At 49.5% G+C, this 19,641-nt stretch overlaps 1 long non-coding RNA gene across 2 annotated transcripts; it reads left to right on the top strand.

Annotated features, from left to right (window-relative positions):
- The first annotated feature begins 271 nt into the window (after window positions 1–271).
- On the top strand, window positions 272–18,974 carry LOC135575841 (uncharacterized). 2 transcript variants are annotated; one of them, XR_010467177.1, is made up of 4 exons: window positions 272–2,261; window positions 3,492–4,109; window positions 11,565–11,691; window positions 17,336–18,974. It is a non-coding gene; the product is annotated as an uncharacterized LOC135575841 (long non-coding RNA). The 2 variants fall into 2 exon arrangements; XR_010467176.1 differs by lacking the exon at window positions 272–2,261 and having other exon boundaries at window positions 3,241–4,109.
- Window positions 18,975–19,641: the final 667 nt, after the last annotated feature.

The raw sequence follows: 19,641 nt of genomic DNA, 5'->3' as shown, positions 1-19,641 counted from the left end.
ATTGGAAAAAGCTGCAGGAGAGCCGGGCTTTCATCTGACAGGGGTTAAACTGTCATAAAATACTCTCAGGAATAATGAAAAAATTCCCCCCCCTCAGCTCCCATGGGAAGAAATCAGGTGTGCAAATGGGGAGGGGAAAACCCCCTGACAAAAGAAATTGCCCAGAGTTCCCAGTGCTGATACCGGGGGTGGGGGGGGTGGAGGGGGTGGGGGGGTGTGGGGGGGGTGTGGGATGGCAACCGGGAGGAGGGACCAGAAAAATGTGCAAGTCACTCTTTGGCTGCAAATGAAGAAGCAATTTGGGTTTCTCATGTTTTCTTTTTTTTTTTTTTAATGAACAGCTCCAGATCTCCGCTTGTCTGATTAAACAGTTGACATGAGGATTTGTCAGCAACTCACTTGCATTAACAAAAGCTTGAGTGATTTGGGGTTTCCTGGAGCAGCAGCTTTGGATAAACCCAACACTGGGCATCGCTCACAGGGCAGGATGTCACAGGCTGTCACCTCGTCACCCTCCGGGTTGGTGCTGGGGTCCCTTCTGTCCACGTGGAAGGGAAGGGACACAACTCGGGTGGACAGCTCTGCATTTGACATTGAGGAAAAAACAGGCGCTGCTGGATCTTCCACGTAAAAGCCTCTTTGTAAAGGAAGGGGAGGTGTGTGTGTCTGATCATCAGACACGAGGGCAGAGGAAATTCTTCAGGAGTTCTGGCTGAAAAAGAAAGATTATTTCCTAATCTTTTGGCTGCCAAAGCTCAGAAAACGTTGGTTCTCAGATGGAATTTCTCTGCTCACTGTCACTGAAGACACAGACCCTGTTTATTTCAGTACGAACCTGGGATTGTTTGAAGGCAAATATCCAATGAAAAAACTTGGGTTTCATCACTTGTCAGGAAAAGTGAAAAGAAAAAAACCTAAAACCAAATACAGGGGAAGCCCTGCCTGGGTGGAAACACTGACCTGACCAAACTCCTGGTGACACGAGAGGGACCGAGCGTGGCCTGGTGGGCACAGAGATGGTCCCCAGCATCCCCGTGTCCCAGTCAGGCCTGGCCTGGGGATGCTGGGCTGCGTGGCCATGGTTTTTGGAGTGATGGGGCATGCCCTACAGCCTCTTTCCCACAGATCTCCCCACCTGTGGTGCCTTCTATAATTCCCTTCTCCTTCCCATCACTGAAGAAATGGCAAAATTCATCCAACTTGAGTAAAACCTCCCCACAATCCTGCCTTGGCTGAACCCTGCCTGCCTGTCCTGCCCAGGGCCCCCCCATAGTGTCTGGGGGCTCCTTGCTTGTACAGAGCTCCCACTCTGTGCCTCCCCTTGGCTGGAGGCAGACACAGCCCATCAGCTCACGTACAGGAAGGGTTTGCTGTGAATTAGCCCTCCTGGGGCTTTCCTGGCATCTCTCCATCAGCTTGTAAGATTTTTTTTGCTTCACAGTTTAAAACAACAGAGATCCTGGCAGAGCTTTGGCTGTATGGATGGAATTGGTGATAAACCCAGCGAGTTCATAAGTGTCGTGGCACAGCAAAGCTGGGCTGGAGCCGCTTTCCTGAGCTCTGAATTGTGCCATGACTGCAGACGACTGACAGGCCAGCGTTAAAGTCTCACTCAAGCCAATGCAAGTCTTCCTCTCACTCCAGCAGCTTTGGTGAGGATTGTCCTGAGGAAATGGGATTTTTGCCGCTTTTGTGGGTTATCAAAGCCAAAAGCTAATTTCCACGCACACTGGAAACAACAAAACGCGAATGTTCCTGGAAAGCAAATACATCAGCACTTCAAATACGGACACTTTAACAGTTGCAGTTGGATTTAAGCAAAGGCACATACTGAAGCCTCTCGGAGGGGGATGTGAGGGGCGTCCTTGGGATGGTGAACCAAACTATGCAGACTCCAGGTGGCTCCTTCTCCAGGAGCGATAACGTCTACAGAGATGTGGGGTGAGCACAGCGGCTGGGACGGCTCAAGGTTAAACCTGCTGAGAGTCATTCTGCAGAACCCTCAGCAGAAGGAGAATTCAGGTCTGCAGGTCCCAGGATGTGACCTCTCCTTGCAGCACAATATGGCTTTTGTCTCTGCTTTGTGCTTTCAAGGCGGCCATGCTCAGTGAACGCCTCATTTATACCTGCAATCCCTGCAGCCAATTTACACCTCAGCTGTCCTGTGTATGCATGTTTTCACCAGCCTGACCTTTTCAAGCTGTTAGCACTGTCCATGGGATGACGTCTTGAACCCTTTACAGGATTTGTTGGCAGCGGCAGTAAGTAGCATCTCCTGACCTGTTTGCGGAGAGGCAGGTTAGGCCTTTCAGTAATATACCATGAACACCCTGAACATGATACTCTCAGCACTCTGAAAGGCTTTTTGCAAATCATTTTGGGGAAGCAAGAGTGCAAATGAGAATTCAAGTGCAGGGGATTCTCCTGTCCAGATGTCCATTGTGTCACACAGACAGCCTTGAAAAGGTATTTAGGGACCTGAGTCACACCAGTTTCCATCGGTTGGGTATTGGGCGGGAGATGCTGACCCACCTAAACCCTCTCCCAACATCCACCTTTGCTTTTGTAATTTCTATATGAAGAAAATTTTATTCCTTTACCTATTCTTTACACAGGTTACTACGTTGTGCTGCTTCAGCTCATGTTACAGCTCTGGCCTCACTGTTTGAAGCCAAGACTAATCTTAAATCATGAATGGGTATTAGGCAGGTAGGGTGAAAGGGAGGGCACAGCACAACATGCCTGGCTAAAGTCCCTGAGTATGAGGAGGAGACGTGGCAGGGCTGATACTGCCTCTTCCTCCTCCTCCTCCTCCTCCATCCACTCCCACCAGCATCTCCTCCCCAGATGGTCCCTCAGGGCTGCAGTCCCAGCAGAGCACCCCTGGGTGCCTTGTAGCTCAGGGCATTTGGCTCTAGAAGTGCTTTAAAACATTGAATTCCCCCTTTTTTTAACCCAATTAAAATGTTCATTCAAGGACTTCAGGACTCATATTACCGCAATTAATTCATTTCCATGTCCCCAGGCACATCTTGCTCACTTGCTCAGGAAAAATCAGGAGAAGTATTTCAGTTTTCATCTAAGCCCATGACTTCTGCTGTCCCTTTGGTGACTGGGAACTGAGCCTAGACATGAAATAATGAACTAAAATCCTTCGATGCATTGACCAAAGAAAACAAGCTGTCAAACAGAAATATTCCCTCGCTCCTTTTTGAGGCAGACCAAATCTCCTTCCCATCTGTAGGTATCGTTGTGTCGGGAAGGCAGCATAAGTAACTCAGCATGAAATTGTCAGCGACAGCATGTGATACTGTTTGTAGAGCATAAATCAGTCTAGGAAGTGAAAAGCGCTATCTTCTTTTTTCCAGGTTTGCTCAGCATTTTATACCTCTGCGGGGATGTTATGAAGGAGATTTTTTTTGGCAGATTAAACCAACATTTGTCGTTAGGGCCTTAATTATGTTCAGTCTTCTTTGTGCTGTTTGCATTAGGCTATAATATCTCCCTCTCCTGAGCTCCAGCGAACCCCAACAGAGTCAGTGACTCCATTTAAGCATAAAAGTGCTGGTGGAGAGGCTGAAGCTCCTCAGGTTTGCCGGCTTTCAGCTCTTCGCTCAGCCTGCAGAATAAAAAGAAGCCAGGACAATTTCATTGCTTCTTTCACATAAGTTTCCCACCACGGCTGTGCTGGAACTCCTGCTTCCACAGTGCGAGTAAATGTGACCGAGGATAATACAGCAAAGTGGGCCGAGATTTCTGCTGGTTGAAAACCAGAAACTGGTTTGGAAAGGGCGTCTTTGTGCAGAGCATCCCTGCAAATGCCGGAGGTTGCTGGACTCTGCATCTGAAGTCCAAGCTCAGTCGCATCCCTGCTGCAGACCTTAGAGCCCAACACGGTTGATATTCTCCCTGAGAAACTTTGCAATGACCCTTTAATTCCATTTCAAGATGACCCAAACCACCAAGCCCTGTACTGAACACTCCTCTAAGCTCAATGAGAAGAGGTTGTCTCCGTCCTCCACCTGGGACAACGCGGGAGAGGACATGTCTGAAGATGTCCAGTATTTGCCAGCAAATATGTGGTTCCAGGCCTCATTGGAATAAATCAGGTAAAATCTTACCACCAAATAGCATCTGGGTATGGTGATAACGGTATCATCAGGCTGGCATGCATGTTGTCCTCTGCACCTGGTTCTCTAAAGGCTCATTCTGCCTCATTGAACTTTGGCATTGCCAGTTATAGGGTTCAGATCCTTACCCAGCTCTATCCGCAGCCTTTCTGTCTCTCCTCTTTCCAAAATGCAAACCGGAGCTGACCACTGAGCTTCTCAGAGCTTGCACAGCACCCATGCTGTAGTGGCTGTTCAGACTACACAGCTGAGGCTGTGAATTCTCCAGCAAAACAACAATTAGTACAAATTTTCCTAGGCAGCTGCTCCCATCTGCTCTGCGGGTTATTTGTATTTGCTCAGTGCGGATAGCAGTTTTTTTGCTGAACTCACATGGTTTCTTGCAGTTGAGTTTGACAGAGTGAGATGGGCCATTTAATTTAAGCCAGTTCCTTTTCCTTTTTGCAAAGAGCCTATCTGCAAGTTTTGGGTTTGACTGCATGATAATGCTGCATAGACAAAAACTTCTGAGGAGACACAAGCATTAGAAATGTCTTGACTGCTTGGCTGCTGAGCCGTAGAAATGAAATGAGCTTCTCACACGGCTTTGCATTCAGCACAATCCCTGCATTTTTGCTAAAGGGTACAGGTTTCACTCAGCTGCACAGGGTACAAACTCCTCCTTTCTTCCCTGCTTTCTCCTGCTTAGATTGCAAATTCAGCTGTGGCTTGTGGAGACCATGATGGTGCATCGTGACCGTGGATCCCAAGCTGTAACCGGAGCTGCCGGGAGGAAATGCCATTTCTGGGATGGTTTGGGTTTGCAGGGAAGAGGGTGGTGTCTGGGAGAGCCCTTGTCTCAGCCTTGCAGATGCTGTTCGGGGTTTAGCTGTACATTGCAAGGGCTAAAGGAGCATTTGCTGGAAAGAGATAACACAGCCAAAGCTGGGCTAATTAATGGGCATAATTAGGGCCAGTCCAACAGTCTGGAAACGGGACCTGTTCTTTGCAAACAGTGGGCGAAGAAGTCTTTGCTCCACAGGAATGGTAGTTTGTATGCTCTCTACAGAGCATCATTTTTGCAGGGGACCAAAGGCATGGGAAAGTCACATAGAAATGTTCCCCAAATTCAAGCTTTTCTGACCAGTGAAGAATTATTACAGAGTGTTGCTACAGCAGCCTCGCAAAGCCGGACACTGCCGCACGCTGCTCCTCTATCATCTGGAACGCATTTGGGATAGCGTGTGGCTCGGCCATGCAGCTTGAGCCCAGCCGGGCTCTCAGTTAATCGCACAGAAAGGCTGCGCCACGTCGCCGGGATGCTGTGCAGCCCGGAGGGCTCGATGCGAGGGGTGGGAAGAGCCAGGCAAAGTATTACATCCAACCTGCTGGCCCCGGGATAAACTTTTACGAGGGGAATGGAAAGTTGAAGAATATACTGCAGATAATAGGCAAATAAGCTCATGATTTTTATATGGTATTGATGCTTTTTGGGCTGGTTACACCAGGTCCTGAGTGGCAGTGGGGAACCCACAGGCATCGTATGGACAAAACTTTGTCCTAGGATGGTGGGCAGGGGCAAAGCATCACATCCAAAAAGACCTGTGCCAGCCTCACTCGTTAACCTCTGAAACCATCAAGTTGGACTCGATGATCCTTGAGGGTCCCTTCCAGCTCAGGACATTCTGTGATTCATCCTCTCTGCATGCCCTGGGGCACCAGAGTGGGATTCTCCAAGGGGGTTGAGCTGATGGGGCAGGGGAATGAATGGGGCTTCTGTTTGGTGCAGAGGGCTTGGATTTCAGCTCCGGGAGGGAGTGTGCGCTGGAGCAGCAGGAGAGGCCCTGGTTTACAAAACAAATAAACCACTGTGGCTTCTAAGCACGAGTAATCTGTTATTCTAAAGGGTCCAGGGATAATTTACCATCTGATGTCAAACTTCACTACATTTTGAAAGGGAAGTTAACAAATGGGAGCGGAGACAGAGAGGGAGAAAGGCTGTTTTCCCAAAGCCGCTTTGTTTTTTGACTCCCTTAAGGCAGGCTGTTTATGCCCAGTACGTTACCCTGTCTCTGGGGATGGGGGTGAAGGTGACCACAGCTTGTCCCTGAGACCAGGCAGAAGGGCTGGGGGTGCTGCAGGAACCCCGATGTGAGGACACAGGGATGCATCCCAGGGAACCCACCTGCATCTGCTTTGGGATCAAACCCAACATCCTCAAAGGGCACAATAACTTCATTATTTCCTTCAGCAGGCCCATCTGGCTCCTGACAAAAACTGTGGCCACCCCTTCCCTGTTTACATGACATCATTCCAGCTCAGTCTGTGGTGATTAGAGTAGGCCTTTTTGTTTGGACTAATTTAATCTTTCCATTTTCAAAATTGCTGATTTTTATAAACAGTTTTAAGCCACAGGCTGAGCTGGATGCTCTGTTTCCTTGGAGTATGGCACTTACCCAGCAGTGCTATGTGAAAATCCTATCTGGACAATTCTGTAACCGTAGGCAATTTGTGTCTGGGATTCCTGGGAACAAAGTACAGGGAAAAAGGCAATGATCTGATGCACACAGTGACACGTTCATAGCCATCAGAGTGACTTAGGAGCTGGATTTTTTCCCCTGCCAGCGGGGGAAAACATACTGTGGCTGTGCCAGGGGCTTTCTTGCTCTGTGCCTGGTGGAAACATCGGGTCAACCCTTCACTAGAAGCAGCAACAAGCTCTGGTTTCCTAACCTATGATGCCCAGACCCACTAAGCTTCATGGATCAGCTTCGATTTTTGCCATTTCCCACCAGCACTTTGCATTAGCGTGCTGTGTCCATATGCGTTCGGTGGCACCAGAACCACCTGGGACAGGTCACATCTTTGACTGTCACAGGGGATGTCTCTCTGAGATGTCCCTGTCACACACGCATTGCATCGCGGTTCTTGTGTCACTGCTGGAATTAGGGATCGCAGACAGCAGATGGCAATGGAGAGCTGTGAGGCTTGGGGGGGGTAACCAGCAATTAGGGTCAGGCTCTCATTGCTGAAAAAGATGAGGCTGCTGTGGGGAAAAAAAAACACTTGAAACTCCTTTTATCTCCCTCCTGCCTCTGCTCACCATTGCAACCCCAGTCACTTCTGAGCTGCCCAACAGAAACTGGAAATAGCCACAGAGGTGAGATTGGGGCAGGACCCCACATCCCTGGAGTACAGGGCAATGCACCCCAAGATACCAAAATACAGCCCCCACCATCCCGCTGTCACTGTGACACTTGTTTTCGCTGCAGCGCCTGGGTGCAGAGCACGGCACCCTCTGCAAGGTGCTGCACAAACTGGGACAAAAGGGGATTTCTGTCCCGGAAACAGTTGCTATTAAAGGGTGACTTTTGAGGAACAGTTTTTCCTTTCTCCTTCTATTAATCTGTGCAAGCTGGAATCCCAGATTTATTACTATCCAGGGATCCAGCAGGCACACGAGGGCCTGATTAGGGACATGCCAGGACTTTTTGAGGGCAGGAAGAAGATATAAGTTCATCCTCTAGCATGACACTCACAGTTACCAGGCTTTTGTCTGTCTATAAGGTAGTTTATAGCCCCTCGGTGTCTCTGAGGGTTGTTGGGAGCTGTGGGCTGGGGCGCTGGGAAAATCGGGGAGTGAGGTGGGGAGTGAAATGGAGAGTTCTGGGCTTTGGGTCAGTGTTTGCCAGTAAATAAGCAAAGCTGTTGATGAGATGTGCTTTCCTGTAGCTCTTTGATTTCTGAAGTAAAACATTGTTAAAACAAAGGAGATGGGAGCTGTGGGATGTTGGTTCTCGGCTGCAAGTTCCGTGTGAAGCCTTGTCCGGAGCGGGGCTGGTCGGCTCCGAGTCTTTTATCCACTCTTGGGATTTTGGCTTTAAAGAGAAGCCAATGGCTGGGACACAGCTTTCTCCAGGCCAGTTTTGCAAATTGGAGATGTTTCACATCAGCCGTGACTGAACTCCTGAACTCCTACACACTTCCCAGAGCTGCAGCCCTGGCTCCAGGGAAAGCTCTGTCCCCGGGGGCCCCTGGGACATTGGGGACGTGGTTCCTCAGGGGCAGCTTTTTCATCCACGGAACCTCCATCATTCTTGGCACTTGCTAATTCAAAGCAGGAGATCAGACCATGCCATTTGGGATACCAAAAGCCAGAGGAATTGACATGCAAATAATCAATAAAAATGGCAAAAGCGTGTGTCCAGGCTGTGCACGCAAAGAGCAGCTGATTTACGGGGAGTGTGGTCTGTCCAGAGAGAAATATTAATTAGTGAGAGATCCCCTTTGGGGTCTCGCTCTGAAAAGGGAAATCAGCCAGCACTGCAGCCGCTTTCTGAGTATTCCTCAGAAAGGGGGCTGTGATCTGCGGCTCTTCACCCCCAGATCTGGAGATGTGCAGGTGCTTGGGTCCCGAGCGAGGACTGGGTCTGTTCTGGGGTGCCGGTGTGGGCTGCCGGGGAGCCGCGGTGGCCGGGGCTGTGCCTCAGCAGAAGGGAATGTTCTTCTTGAGAAATTTTCAAGGCAGCCCGAAACGCTCGCTCCAGATCTCATGAGTCACCTACCACCGCACATGTGGGCTCCGACACAGCCAACATCCCATCCCACATCAGCGCCAACAGCAACACAGTGTAGCCTAGCAATCCGGAGCAATCCTACAATAATAAACTGCAGCGAGAAGCTCTCATAACCCCATACAGAAAACCCATATAAGCTAATGATGTTTGTTGAGGATTTTCCAGGGTCTGCGATCCTGAGGAGGGAAAGTAGAGGCAAATGATTTGGCTGGTGCAGCCTCAAGGTCAGGGCTCTGTCTGCCCGCTGCTCTCACACCTCCTCCATCCTTTTTTCCTTCCTCATCCAGCCCTCATCCATCTCCATCAAAGCTTTTTTTTCCAAAACCTTTCATGGGGTGTTGCTCGCTGGCCTTGCACGGCCAGCAGACATCGCAGACTGCCACGTGGACCCCCACACACCCTCTCCCCGGCTGTGCAGTGTCCCAGAGCCCAGCTGGTGTCAGTCGGAGCTGCTGGCTGCAGCTGGACCGCAGCGGGATCCAGGTCCACGTGTTGCCAAAGGGCAGCGTGGGCCTCTCCAGGGACTGCAGCAAGCTCTCAATCAGGCCTTGACTGCTCGGTGCATCTTGTCTGGGCGGTGCTTCTCCATGTGGTTGGCTTTAATTAAACCCCTCCTTGAAATATAATCAGACCCTTCAACACCACTTTCAGCACGGGATGCGTCCCTCTGCCACGGCCAAGGAAAGGGGCAGTTACTGCAAACGGGGGAAAATATTTCATCCTGAAACGTGTTGTCTTTGCTGTTGGAAAAGACTGATTCTTGGAAAGCGAAACAGGGCAGCTCTCTGAAATATCCCTGTAAGGAGGAATAGTTTGTTGTCTCCTATTCGTTCAGCCCCACAGCTGGGCTGGCTCCAGGCACGGGAAGAGGTGCAATGTGAGAAAACACCGGCTATTAGTGTCTCCAAGTGCCTGGTTCAGTGATGAAAAGAAGCACCATTAACATGTTCTGAAATTAGGTATAAATTAACTGGCCTGGCTATGGTCATTTATGATGTCTTTCAGGTTAAAAAATGGTCCTCATTTCTAAGGATTTAGAGTCCCCACCTGCCTTTAATGGGACTATTCTCCTTACAGCTATTGCCGTAGGTAAAGACTTAAAGTCAAACAATAATTACTCCCAGGAAAGAAACACTGTTTTCTTGTCATGTCCCATTAACTAGTTCACAGCATGAGCCAGAGAATTAATGGCCTTATTATCTGGCCTTCAAAATATATCATATTAAAGAGGAGAAGGCAGCTCTGAAGAACACAGGAGACACTGGGGATGCTGCTGTCCCAGATGATACAGCGGCAAAGCTGTTGGGATGTTTAATATCCTTTAGCTCCATATTGGCTCAGTTACCATGGTATAGAAGGTGATGGTGGGGAAGGACCCTGGACCAGGAGAGGTGGCTGGGTGAACTGGAGATGCACCCTCCCCATGAGGGGTGGATGAGTTGCGGTAGGTGCTGGTGCTGCTACACGAGGGCTGGCACCCACACGCCTTTGCGCGATGGCAGATGTCAGCTGGGGAAGTGAATGTTCCGCAGCCACATGCTGGCAGCAGGAACCTGAAATTCATTGGATTAATGAGCGTTGTTGTTGTTTCTCCTTGAGTTGGAGAACCTGGCAGGCTCCAAACGGTTTGGAAGTACATCAAATCCCCCAAGGAAGAGAGACAGAGTTTCCAGCCCTCCCCCATGACTCCAGGGCTCTTTGTGGAGAGGATTCAGAGTGGTTCATCTCCCAGACACCTGCAGACACACTCGGGCATGTGCACATAGGTGCGGTGCTGGCAGCTGAATTCGGCATGGCCGCAGGGCTGTGTATTCCACCTTTCCGCCTCTCTGGACCTGGGGATTAAAACATTTGCTCAGTTTTGATGGAGTTTGAGCAGTTGTAGGGCGGCTCTGACTAGTGCACTACTAGTGCTCAATGAGGGCTTGGTGCTGCCCCGTGCCGGGAAAGCCAAGTCTGAGCTGATCCCAGCTGCATTTACCTGGGCTCGTGTCCTGGAAAGCTTCCCTCTGGCCCGGGCATCTCTCTGGAGTCTCTTCCAAATGTATCAGGAAACCCAGGAGAGAACAAAACAAAAGAACAAAAGGGAAATAAATCTTCATTAAATTGCTACAAGGTTTTAATGTTATTTATTTATTTGTTTTAAGTTCTGCTGCACAAGTCTTTGTGGACCAAGTGTTGTCTTTCATTTCTGGATGGACAGAGCAGCTGTAACATTTTTAATAGCACCTTCCTTTTATAAACACCCTTCTAGAAGGCTTGTTTTTAAATACTTTGGTCCGTATTGATTTCTTAACCTATTTCTGTTTCAACACTGATCTTGCTGAAAACCTTAAACTGCTTTGAAGACGAAGGAGAACTCTGCTGCCAATTCATCTTCTGCTTCAGCTCGATGACATTAATCTGGTTTGCATGATCTTTTCATTAAGGGGACCAGGCCTGATGGCATTTTACAGTTGAAAAAAAATCTCTGCATGCTTGCAGGGTACTTACAGCACAGGGCCCTAATCCAGCAAGTGTAATTATACTGGAGGCAGTGAACTCGGTTAAGGACAGGGGAAAGCCTTGGAGTGACACCAGACACGCATGAGCACAGATGCTCTCGGGGTAGGAAATATCTCCTTCGAAATCAAACTCAGAAGGAAGCGCTGGATGCCAGCAGGCATGCTGAACCTGCTTCCATTACCTAAAAAACTGTTGACACATGAGGAATAATCTGTACGGTGTTTTGCAACGTTTTAAAAAATGTTGCTATTAATTCTTTTGCAGTTTCTTCAGGCACTGGCAATGTTGTGGCTTGGGTTTGCTTGTTATTGTGTGTGGGGTTTTTTTGGTTTTGTTTCTTTTTTAATTTTCAAAATGTTCTTTTCCTACATAGATGGAACACTCTTCACCTTCATCTTATTTCACGGAGGTGACTGAAAACCCAAAGTGCAGGAACGAAAAGAAAGTCAGGCTCACCTTTATTAACCAACCCGTCTTCTTGCGGCTTTAGGATCCACAAGGTAATACTCCCACAGTTCTGCTTGGGCACAGGAAACTGGAACATTATCCATAAATTGTCTTGGATTTCTTTGCATAGGGATAAATACAAAGCTAATGCCCTCTTGTGGCTTCTTCCAACCAAGTGCTGGGCTGCAGAGCGGGAGCAGAGTTGTCTCACCTTATGGTTGTTATGGGGTAGGGAAAATAATAGGGTTGTGTGTGTCCCCTCTTCATTTCAAGGCGATTTTAGGGGCTGTAGATGCAAGGTGGTGTTTGCTTCACATATGAGAGGGAGGCCCAGGACACCTTCTGAGCCTTGGGCAGGGGTGCGGTGGGGGATGCCTTGCAGGATGGGCTGGGATGCAGGCAGCAGATCTCACCTGTGAGGCAGCATCCCGGCTCCTGGCCTTGGCAAGTTCTTCCCCACCAGAAAGCAGCACTTTCAGAAATATTGAAATTAGTTTTGCAAATCAAATTATTTGGGGGATTGTTTGCCCAAGCAAATCAAATTATTTGGGGGATTTCACCAAAGTCCAACTCACATTTGGTTTTGAACTGCTCTGAAATCTATAGTCATTGCTTGTCAGTGGTGCAAGGCACCCAATGACACATTCAAGTACATCTGAAACATTTTCAAAGCACAGACAATATCATATAACACAATAATAAAAATTGTCTATATTTTAGAGTCCATGTGTCTGCTCCCACACCAGCCTTACAGGCAAGACCTCCATCAGCATCTGCTCCCGATTAAGCATCATTGGGCTTCAGCCCAAAATAACTTCAAAGATGCTCCACGCTTCTTATCCCACACATCACCAGAATATGGAGCCAATCTCTCACCATTTGAATGTTAACATAAAACTACTTCCACTGTGAAATCTTAGGAATTTAGGACTTGTACAATTCCTGAGCAGATCAGAGAACAAACCAATGGTCCACTTTACCCAACACCCGACACAGCAGTGACCTCCTATTGCCTGTGAGAAGTTCCCATCCATTAGAAGTTAATCTGTCCTTAAACAGGACTCTCCCTCCTCCTTGCATTTTTTTTTCAGTTCTTCTTATTGTAAGTGGATGCTCTCCAAATAAATGCTGAGCAGCTGATCAAGCTGTACAAGTATCTGGTGGCTGACAGTGCCACAAGCTCCAGGATCAGCATTGCTGAGAAATTTCAGCAACAGCAAGTTTTCTGTAAAAATAGTACTTTAGATTTTTTTTTTAGAGGTAGTTTCAGCTTCAGATTTTCCTCGTTAAATCTTCTGAACACCAAAAATAGTGAAGATTTTAACCTCAAAACCCAAGTGTGAGCTGAGAGAGGGTGAAGTTCCTTTTGTGACCACGTCACATGCCATCAGGATGGTGCTTACAAAAATAACAGCAGAAGAGGTCAGACCTCTTAGCCAAACTGCAGACGTCGCATCATCTGGTCCCCACCATGGGCAGGGACACGCTGCTGGGTACTGGGAGCATCCAGCTCTTTGCTCTGCAAATGTCCCCTGGACTGAGCATCTTCATGGGTCCTCCCTGCTGGGATGAGCCTTGCCTGCCCCTCACCCTCTGCCCAAGCAAATCCTTCCCTCCTAAACATCCTTCTGTGGTCTTGGCTGCTCGCTGACCAGTATGGAGATGGGTCTTAACAGCTGTGATGAGGTTGGGCTGTGATATTGCTACTGTGAGCTGGGTACCAGCTCCCAAATCTGGGAGGAACTGTCCCATAAAGCAGGAGGGAAATTGCCAAGTGAGTCCCTGTTTGGCAAAAAGCAGCCCCAGCACTGTTCCTCCTCGGTGAGATCTTTTAAGATGCCATGTGATGGTACAATATTACCAGTGCGGGAACACTTAAGCAGAGCCAATGCTTTTCCAGGGCTCTTTAACACTCTTGTAGCGAAAAAGTAGAAAGTGTGACAGCCCCGCACCTCGAGGAGCCCCTGGAAATGTCCTCCAAGACAGGGACGTCGGAGGAATAAGTGAACAGGGAGTTTGGCAGGGAGACAACACACATCTGGCCATGCGAGACTGTACATGCAGTCCCAGTACTCCACTCGTTTCTCACTTTTTCCTTTTTAAACGTCCACTTAAGGCAGAGAAATGGCTGAGAGAAGAAGAGCAATCGGCTTTTTTGGCCACAGGCCGGTAGGGTACCTGGCTGGGTGATGGTGGTGCCGGCAGGGATGTGCCCAGTGGCAGCGGGTGCTGCACAGAGACTTTCCAGGGTTTCTTTGCTCATGGCTCATGTCTGAAAGGAGAAAACTGCAGCCGTGGGAGGGGAGCAGATGGACAGCCGTGTTTGGCGGCTGAGATGCCGTGACAAAGGGAAGAGTAGGGGGTGCAGAAGGGGATTTGCAGCCTCTCAGGATGTTTCTGGTAGGATTTCCCTCCATAGTTCCAGGCTCAGTTCAAACCAGGGTGCTGTGTTGTGCCTTGAAAGCAGGGGCTCCTTAGAGGGGCTTTTCTTTCTCTCAACCGAATATAGATCTGCTAAAAAGCATGGCTCTGGTCTCTGCCAAGAGCTCTATTTCCGTCAGAATTTCAGGGACTACTTAGTGTCTCCATTTGCTGGGAATCTCTTTCCAAGAGTTTTATGCTGGTCCTTCCTTCCTCCATTGTGGGTCTGTGGGGAGGAGGTGTGTGAGCACCGAGATCCCCGTGCTGGGGCCAGGGGATGCTCCCATCCAGCTGCACTGGTGCACAAGTGAGGTGCTGGGCACCGTTTCTAAGCTAAGCCTCACATGCTATTAAACAAAGTGCTTCCTCCAGGCCATGCCACTTTCTTTTCAAGCTAAAGCAACACCTAGCAAAGACTGGGAGAGTTTTTTCACAGGGTTTGCTTTCCAGTGACGTGAGTTGGGCTGCACTGGAGGTGTGCACATCTAGTTTCTGTTGCAATAATCACTGAGTGGGACAAAACATATAATGTCTGCCTGATCTAATGTGCAGCCACTCTGATGTGTTTGCACCAGGGAGAAGGTCTGGGGGAATTACCATGCTTTGCACAAGCTAGAGCTCTGCTGGGTCTCTCTGCTAAGCAGCGAGAGGGGCAGGAGGGTGCTGCTGTTCCCTGCCTGCCTGCCTACAGAAAACGGGACTGTTTGCCAGTTGCTGCTGCTTTCAGATAAAAAAAAAATCAAAAAGAGGTGGAAAAGCCTTGGTCCTCAGGCCTCTTTTGTGGCCTGGACAATGTGAGTCATGCTGAGCATCTGGGACATCCGAGGCTGCTGCCTACTGTCCCCCGCGTCCCCCAGCTCTGTGGCTGCCTCTGTGCCCCGCCAACGTGGTGAGGCAATGGTTCTGCCTCGGGTGCAGGGGAACACAGAGGGACATGTGGGAGGGGATGGACGGACAGCCTGCAGGGGGAATGGGAAGGAGAACCAGCCCCTAAACAGCTCAGACCATAGCAAAAGGAGCCGGCGTGTAGCAGAGGGCTCCAGCAGGAGCGTTCCCAAGCCTTCGGATCAGTAGTGGGACAGAGGAGTAAATTCGACACATATTTTCCATCCTCAGCTATCCACATTGCCCCTAACCTGATCCCAATTAGATACACAGAGGCAGCTGCCAAGGAACTTTTATGACTCATTTGAAAATGAGCCTGCACAGGGACCGCGCATTCGAACCCAGCTGTCTCCTCTCTGTTGTTGTTTCGGGAGGACATTTGCGCTTGCTGAGCTCACCTAGGAAGGGGCCAGAGGGCCCCTGGACACTAGGGAAACTGGTTGTTGGCCCAGCCTGTGTATTCCTGGCTCAGGGTCTGCCCGGGCATCCCTCAGCCCGGAGCCCAGCAGCCGGCATCACTAGATGGTGCTAACGCTTGTGTTTTCCCGAGCTCCCGGAGCGGCGGCACCCGGCGAGCCCGGGGCTGCTCGGGGGATGCCGGGTGGGCTTCAGGTCCCGCTCCTCGGGGCGGTATCGGTCTTGCTATTAATAATAGTGGCTTGTCTCCAGGCTCAGCACGTTGCAGGATGCGTCCCTGTGGTGTTAACGGGAATCCTGGCTTCCTCTCTACATCAGTTTGTGCAAAACCCTGACCAGACGTGGGTTTGTTGAAGCCAAGGGAGCGAAGTTGCAGCGTGGGTAGGGGCAACTGGCTGTAATTCCCAGCTGGTGCTCCCTGTGCTGGTGATTTATAAATATCTCAAGGGTGGATGTCAAGAGGATGGACCAACTCTGTTCACTGACAGGATGAGCAGCAATGGGCACAGGCTGAAGCGTAGAAGGCTCCATCTGAATATGAGGAGAAACTTCTTTACTTTGAGGATGCCAGAGCCCTGGAACAGGCTGCCCAGAGAGTGGAGTCTCCTCCTCTGTGGACATTCAAACCCACCTGGACACATTCCTGTGTGATCTGCTCTGGTGACCCTGCTTTAGCAGGTGGGTTGAACCAGATGATCTCCAGAGGTCCCTTCCAGCCGCAACCAATCTGTGATTCCGTGAGTTGGGAACACACACACATGTACCTCCCCAGAGCCACAACCGCTTTTACAGGTCTTATCCTTCCATCACTGGTGAGTCAGGCATTCCAGTGGGAGCTTGTGGGATGGCACTTTCTTGTGGAGGGGTCACTGATTTTTTGGAGCCCCGCTCCAAATGTCTGGCTGATAAGGCACAGTCTGATCTTACCCCTCCTCGCCGGGTGAATGGCCCTGGGAGGTGCTGTGGCAGGAGGAGGGAGCAGGGCTCACCCACACAGCTGACTCAAAGCTGATAAGCTGCCGCAGCCAGACACCAAACAAAATGTGTCTGGGAATGTCGTGTTTCTGCTCACCAGCCGCTCCTCACATCTCGTAGGACTGAGCTCAGGGCACAGATCTGCCCCTTGTCCTTGGAGGAGGTTGGAAAATGGGGCTGACTCACCTGGAGGGTGACAAGTGGCTTGTTGCAAGGGGACGTGTTCCCAGGTGAAGAGGACGTGGTCAACCATGCCCACCCACAGCATCAGCAGAGATAGGAAAAGGTGTCTAAAAGTGATTTTTCTCATTGAGTTGGACAAGATACGGCTATTTCAAGTCTCCAGAGAGTCCTGTTAGAAAGGGCAGGGATGCCCAAGCACCTGCAACAGAACCAAAGCAAGGCTTCAGTTGGCTGAATTCTCACCTTTTTCCTCCTACTTGCTCCTACCCTTATCTGTGAGCAAAACCTCCGGAACATCGTCAGCTCAGCCATGGAAGTGACGAATTTGAGGCCAACACATAGATCCATGTAAAAGCTCACAAGGGAACCCAGCGCTCTATCCTGCTTGTGAGAAACAGGCTTTGATCAGTCCTCACACCACTTGCAACACAGATGCCCATGTCACCACCCTAGTTGTTCTTGCTCTTGGAAAATAACTGGAGCCAGAAAAACAGAAATGTGAGAGAAATCATATAGCAAGACCAAGGCAAACCCAGGCTCAAATGCCAGTGGTCACACCAGCCTCATGGTGACGCCAATAGGTTTCATCCAGAACAAAGAAACACTTTTAACAGCATTTATTATGCAGGAAAGAGGACTACCACGCACCTCTGACAGCACTTTGCTGCAGAAGGTTACCTCTGGCTAGGTGAGCAGCTTTGGCTGTTTGATCAGCCACATGGGAGTAATTAACATCCCGATTTCAGGATCTGATCCTATCAGGTTGAGCAAACAAACCCCTGACATTTTTAATCAAAAGCCTTTCTCTTCACACAGTGTTCAAAGGCAGAGAGGACACAAGGAGGAGGAGGAAGAAGAGGAGGAGGAGGAGGAAGAAGCGGAGGAGGAGGAGGGCTGGGTGGCTGATTTCTCCATGATGAAGACTCTGCACACTGTCAGACCCACTGCCGTGTGGGCTCCTCTGGAGCTCTGAGTCATTGCAGCCATCCCTGCACCACATCCTCTGAGACAGACCCACACAGGAGCTAGAGAAGCTCAAGGCTTTCTCCAAAGAAATTGCTTTCTCATGACTAAACATCAACATACAGAAAAATTAACCACAACCACAAACTTATTTGAAAGTCCTCAGCAGCTACGAGCGCAGGGGATAGATAGTCTGGTGTCAATGTTGTGGTGTAAAGCAGATGCAGGGAGAGTGGTTGCTGGTGTTGGTGAGGGCTGCTTGAATGTATCTCCCTTCAAAGAGCTTCCATGGCAAAGTAATGGCCTGGGTGGCAAGGAGCTCCACTGGGGTGGCCTCCAAAAGGACAGCTTCTTGGCTTCATTATTATAAATAATGATTTTTTTATTAGCAGATTGTTGTGGCATCCAGAAAAGCAGCACATAAGCTGGTGGGGAAGCTTCAGATCAGCTCTTGCTTTCTGCAGATCCCTTTCCTGGGCTGGTTGGGGCACAGGCAGAGCAGGATTTGCTTCCAGCCAGGCACCCTGTGATGGGGTCACCAGCACCTTTCTACAACGAGTTACAGTAAAAATCCACTCCAGCCTGTCAGTGGGGACACTTGGGTTTTGCTTTATCATTCCCCTTCTCCTTGGGTTTGAGAGCGGTTAGAAAAGTGCCAGCAACATGCAAGAGAGAGAGTTATTGTAGGCATGGCTGGATGCCAGCCACCCTTGTAATTTTGTTAGTAGACTAATAGAGGAGCAGATGAAGCCATCGTAGGTAATTTTAATGCTGCATAGTCCCATCATTGTCAGAAATGTTTCAGGGTACATAATTGATAAATTTTCTTCTTTGGAGTCTTATTTGTTATATCAAGACTGGGCTGGTAGTAGTGTTTTCAACTGAGAAGGAACAATTAGAATAGAAATGGTAGAAAAAAAGGAGAAATTTTGACTGGGCAAAGTAGACCTTGTGCTCCAGAGCAGAAAGTAAATGAGTGGGAAGAGCAGAAAGTGGAGAGTGTCGGCCATGGGGTCATGCTGGCTTGGAGTGAGATGGGAAAGACATGGATCCAGAAGAAATTCGAGGGAAAACGTAAGGAAGTAGAAGGGATTAGTCCCTGCCGGGGCTGGCCAGGATGAGCTAAATAGCCAGACTTTTGCGCTTTCACCCAGAACCGGGGAAGAGATGATCTGGACACATTGCAGGAGGATTATGTATGATTTGGGGGAGCATGATGCCCATGGACATGATCTGGGGATTGCATCCCCCAGCACAGAGGGCCGCTCGACCTCCTGCTCTGTGCCATGAAATCGGGGAGCGAGTGAGAAGGAGCCCGAGCAACATGAGCAAACACAAATGTGTTTCCACTTAGCTGGTCCTCCGAGGCCAAATGATGTAACTCCCGCGAAGCTCTGCAATATGTTGGCAGGAGGAGCCTAGTGACAACTCCAACTGTAAGTTCCTGAGCTAATGAGCAGAAAAGTTGAATAAAAAAATTTTAAAAAATAATTTTATAAAAGGCTTTTTCTTTGGCTTAACACAATGATCCTCCCCAGGACTGTTTTCTGAGCAGAGAAACAGCACAGTGAAGGAAAAATCCAGCCCCCAAAGACCCTGGCTCCTCTCCTCTGAGTTTAACAAGACAAAGCCAAGGGCTCAGCACCCCTTGGGACAAGCGTTTCAAACCAGCAGAGCTGGGGGTTTGCTCATCCTGCCGAGATGCTGAAGCAGATCCCCGCCCCAGAAGCTCCTCACTGCTGTCGTGTTCTCCAGCCTTTACGGAGTTAACCACAATTATTATTGCTAAGGGTGGGTTTTGCTGTCTATGTGTGTGTTACCAGCAAAGAATGTTTTACTACGGCTCTCCACGCAGCCATCAGCCTCCAAATGGACCATGTTACAGTGGAGCTAAATATTGTGTCAGGGACCATGTGTTTCTTGTAAGATGGGCTGGAGCCATGACTGTGTAGGAAATTGTTTATCTCTCTCTCCCCTCTCTCCCTCTTTCTGCCTTTATCCTCCCACGGGCCGCGTGGATGGCGATGGGAACTTTCCTGGGATACTGGTGGAGGTTTTTTTTGCAGCTGTTTCCTGCAGTGAGGAGCAAGAGACAGCATTGCAGCACACTGACTCATGGTGTGTCCCCGTCCCATGGGTGACATGCCCGTCCTGCCGTC

Source organism: Columba livia, chromosome 19, assembly GCF_036013475.1.
Source record: "Columba livia isolate bColLiv1 breed racing homer chromosome 19, bColLiv1.pat.W.v2, whole genome shotgun sequence".
NCBI lineage: Eukaryota > Metazoa > Chordata > Aves > Columbiformes > Columbidae > Columba > Columba livia.
This window is presented reverse-complemented; position numbering and strand designations above follow the sequence as displayed.